This window comes from Lipotes vexillifer, unplaced genomic scaffold (genome assembly GCF_000442215.2).
Source record: "Lipotes vexillifer unplaced genomic scaffold, Lipotes_vexillifer_v1.1 scaffold196, whole genome shotgun sequence".
In the NCBI taxonomy this organism is placed as follows: domain Eukaryota; kingdom Metazoa; phylum Chordata; class Mammalia; order Artiodactyla; family Lipotidae; genus Lipotes; species Lipotes vexillifer.
The window spans coordinates 3,204,755-3,209,377 of NW_006775077.1; positions in this window are offsets into that span (position 1 = coordinate 3,204,755).

A 4,623-nucleotide genomic window follows, 5' to 3' on the forward strand; every position below is an offset into this window, starting at 1 on the left:
GGAAAGACGGGTCATGGATGCAGAACAAAAAGTAGGAGACGAGGAGAATTTACTGATATATATTTGATGTTGAAAGTGAATTATTATGCATAGAATGTTATGCATGGGTGCCTGTGCCATTTGCTCAGAGGAAGCTTTGGAATGACCTTTATTAGTGAATGGCCTTTATCCTATATGAACATGAAGTTTATCCTTATTTTTAAGACACTGAGATTCTTCTTTATTGAATTGAAAGGAAAGGGGGATGGCCTATGAACAGCGATATGACGTTTCTCATCCAATCCTGAATAGTTTAATAATTCAAACAGATAATATCACTACAAATAATTTAATGGGTTGAGTTAAACATTCTCTAGTAGTAAGGGCAATTTTTACATCTGGGAATAGAGTCTGGGAAACCTGGTGTCTCAAAGAATCTGAAATGGATTGAATTTTAAATCCTTCTCATCTTCCTATTCCATTGCCTTAGAATTGTTTGGGTCGGGGTGAGGTTTTACAGCAGCAGCTTATCAAAAATATTGCATTAAACCTCAATGATCTTTTCCTTTTTAGTGACGTATTCCATAAACTCTTAAATCATCTGAAAATGTGAAACTTGATGTCCTTCTGATACAATTCTCCCAAATAGTAAAAAAAAGGTGGTATTGGGAGAGTATGAGAACTGCCATTATAAATCCAGCCAAGTGGGATAGGATGCTGTGATTAACTGCACGGTACCCAGGTAGATCTCCTGGGATTGCCACTGGGTGCAAGGTGAAGCGATTTCTCACGACTTCCTAACATTTATCCCCATAGATCATCGTGTTGAGCCATCAATCCTGTGAAGGTTAAAAGCGACATTACTCAAAACCTGGAGAGGCAGGATTTCAAGAGGCTGTTATGTCACTGGGTTTAAGGCTCTGAAGGGGAGAGGAGATAGTTATTTTAAGGTTGATACCAAATGCCTCCCCTACCTCTCCCCCAAAGATTTTATAATTATGGAACCTAACTCATCTGCTGGATCCTCTTTTTCATTTCCCAATTTTTACAAATGAGTCTATAATGGATCCACATAAATACAAGCCTTTGTTGTTTTTGTTGTTGTTTAGTGGTTCTTCTAGAATTAAATCCCTGTTTGAAATGGAAATAACATGTCTTCATCTGCTTATATGCGTTTTGGTTATTTCTGACCACATTAACATCACAAAAATGTCAGCACATAATCTATAGCAGATGTTCTTCTCATGCCAGGAATAAATTACAGAGGCTACTAGGAGAAAAGTTGTTTTGCTGTGCTTTTTCCCCAAGAAGGGTTCTGATGGGGAATATGTATCCAGAGTTATTTTTTGACCGTTAGCCTTTAATTAGAGAAACTCACATCATGCTCTACAGTTAGACAATGGCTTCATTAATAAATATTCTGTATATATCAAGATCGAATACATGTCTATAAACTGTTTTCAGGTTCCAAGAGTCCCTCTCTTGAAAAATCTTAGCTGTTCTACGTGCTTCTCGAAATGCCACCATTAGCACTTTCCTTTGCTTGAGGCTTTTTCCCTGTTTAGAAATGCAAATACCCTGACGATGTTGATACAAGTAGCTTTACTCCTTACCTAGTCTTAATAGGCATGGCATTAAGGTGAATGAATTCATCAGATCATCTAAAACACGTTTTAACAAGGGAGAGGTGGAAAGCACAGGGCAGTGGCCAGTGGGGCAAGGGGCAACTCGATCTTGAAAGACCAAGCAGGGGAGGCGGGGCCGAAGACCCTTGGGATTAGCCCTGCTTTGAAAATAAATGTTTTGCTTTCCTCTGTAGTTTATCCTTTCTTTGTAGACTTAGTTTACAAGATGTTATGAATGAATGAAATTGTCTTCACCAGTTAAGAAGTTAAGGATTACCCTGATAACATTTTGATTTGTTTTCTTGGAATGAAAGAAGGGTTCTCTTACATTGAGCCCCTCTCTGATATGTCGAGTCTAGAAAGACAGGAACTGGTTCCTATGGGAAACATTTCCGAAGATTAAGTCAGGCTGGACCTTCTGTCGCTCTCTTTTTTACAGTTGATTTTTATTTCCACCCATTGCAGTAACTGTCCTGTAGAGTAGCAGGCTCGTCTCTTTAACGTCAGCTCTCTTTCTGGCTTCTCTCGCTTACTCTGGTCTTTACGGGCATCTGGATTTCCTCTCCTACAGCCCTGTGTGTGTGAACAACAACACACAGCATTGAGCTTTATTTCCAAACTAAAATTTGTACCTTAAGCTAAATAGATGCTCAATTTCTGCAAGTGGAATACAAGGGTGAGACTTTTGACTTCTATTATCTGAACTGGAAACAGCCAGAAGCACACCTGATCAGGATTTTTTAGCTAACTTTTTATTTTCAAAGTGAGGAATCTTCCCCGGACTTAAGTTTTATCCAGAGGATTGCCGATTTGGGGTAAAGATTTAGAACTTACAGAACTTATGAAGATTTAGATAAACATTTAGAACTCTAAATTTCTAAAAACTGTAAAAGCTATAAAAATGAACTACTGAACTTAGATATTGCTACAGATGATTAGGAGGCCTTTAAGAGACATCGCAGTTCTAAGTTATCTTCTGAATCATTTAAGAAAAAATAACCCACTAATACAAAAATAATATTGTGTACTTTCTTTGGAAATAGGTGTATATGGGAAATTTGCTAGACTGATAATGATAATGTACTGGGTACAGTTTTCCCCTCCCTCCTCTCTCCACTATTCTGCCTTGGACCCTGCAGAGGAATCTTTTGTGCTTCTCTGGGAAGCTCTTGGGGTGGAATCTTCAGTGCTTGTCTCCATCCCTTCCCTGCCTTTTTCCCCTGGGACAAGGGCTGATTTAATTGCCTGGCTTGGTTCCCTGTTATTCTCTCCAGGCAGCCCACCTGCACGTTGTAGGTCTTGCTCTCTCCAACCTGTACCTGTCACCAGGGCTGACCTCTTCCCACTGACTCTGTCCCCCTGAGTTGGTGGGTGCACCTCCAGGACAGTAGCCCACACTTGGTAGCGCAGCATCATTCTCCAATCCAGCCACAAATAAGGCTGACATTTTGTTCCCCAACTCCTGTATTGATTTCTTAATTGTGCCTGAACTTCAGAAAAGGTTATCACAATTCAAGCTCCAACAAGAACATTTGGCATGATCTGATTAGTCTCCGTAGAAAAAGAGTTCTCTGAACTGCCCTTGACGGTGGGGGCACGTTGCCGTTGTAGCTTAAAGGAAACTTGGGTGTTGGGTTGAGTGTCACTCAGTGTAGGTGACGGCCCATTTTTCAGGGGCAAACGAACCACACTTGCGTAGATTAATGGCTACGATGAGAATGCCGATTTACTTATTTTTTTTTTTTTTTTTTTTTCCCCTTGCGTTATGCGGGCCTCTCACTGTTGTGGCCTCTCCCATTTGCGGAGCACAGGCTCCGGACGCGCAGGCTCAGTGGCCATGGCTCACGGGCCCAGCCGCTCCGCGGCATGTGGGATCTTCCCGAAACGGGGCACGAACCCGCGTCTCCTGCATCGGCAGGCGGACTCTCAAGCACTGCGCCACCAGGGAAGCCCCGATTTACTTATTTTTGATGAAAAATATTCTTGTAAAGACAACTGCAAGTGTGTTTGGGTGGATTTACACATTCTCTCGCTTTGCGCAGATTTCCTCAAGGCTGTGTTAGAATTCAGAGGCTGCTTGGGGAGAATAGGTGAGAGTCAGCAGATTTGACTGGCTTTTTCCAAAGGCAAGAGTCATCAGGAAGAGAGTTCCACATTCATATCGGGACCCCGGCCATGAACTTGTCAGTGAGTCAGTGGTTCAGGGCCAGCCTGGAGGAGCCCTGACAGTCTTGACCTTCTGACTCTCTTTCCATCACTCTGCAGTGATCATTCTCTCTGATGGGCACGTCTTCTTGGTGTATGTGTCAGTACCTCCAATTAGGTGCGTCAGGGCTCAGTCAGGGGACTTTGTCCTTTTCCAGACACTGTATGAGCTCTGATCCAGTTATCAGAGGGTGCAGCCAACTCTTCAAGGCTCCCTTCGGACACCCTCACACCAGGATGCCTTTCCCACTTTTGTGAATGTCAGCTTCTGCTGTACTTGAACTCCCAGCAGCCATCACCTGTGTTTCTTTGAAGGACGACTGCCATGCATATAAAGTTTCAGGAGACTGTGAGATTTTAATTACCACCTTTTTAACCAATGCATGATGGGTGTGGAGGTGTCTTCTGATGGGAACAAGCCTCGGCTGTGATACACACTAACTGCAGGGTCTCTCTGGGCCAGAGCCAGCGTTGGCCTCTGAGGGACTCTGCCTGGTGTCTCACCATCGCTCCGCCTGCCCCTCTTCCTTCCTGGTCTGGTTCCTCCTTCCCCACTCCCAACTGACTCTTTCTGGGGACACGTTCTCATAAATCACTTTTACGCAAATCAAAACCTCGGTTCTGGGCTTCCCTGGTGGCGCAGTGGTTGAGAGTCCGCCTGCCGATGCAGGGGATACGGGTTCGTGCCCCGGTCTGGGAGGACCCCGCATGCCGTGGAGCGGCTGGGCCCGTGAGCCATGGCCGCTGAGCCTGCTCGTCCGGAGCCTGTGCTCCACAATGGGAGAGGCCACAACAGTGAGAGGCCCACATACGG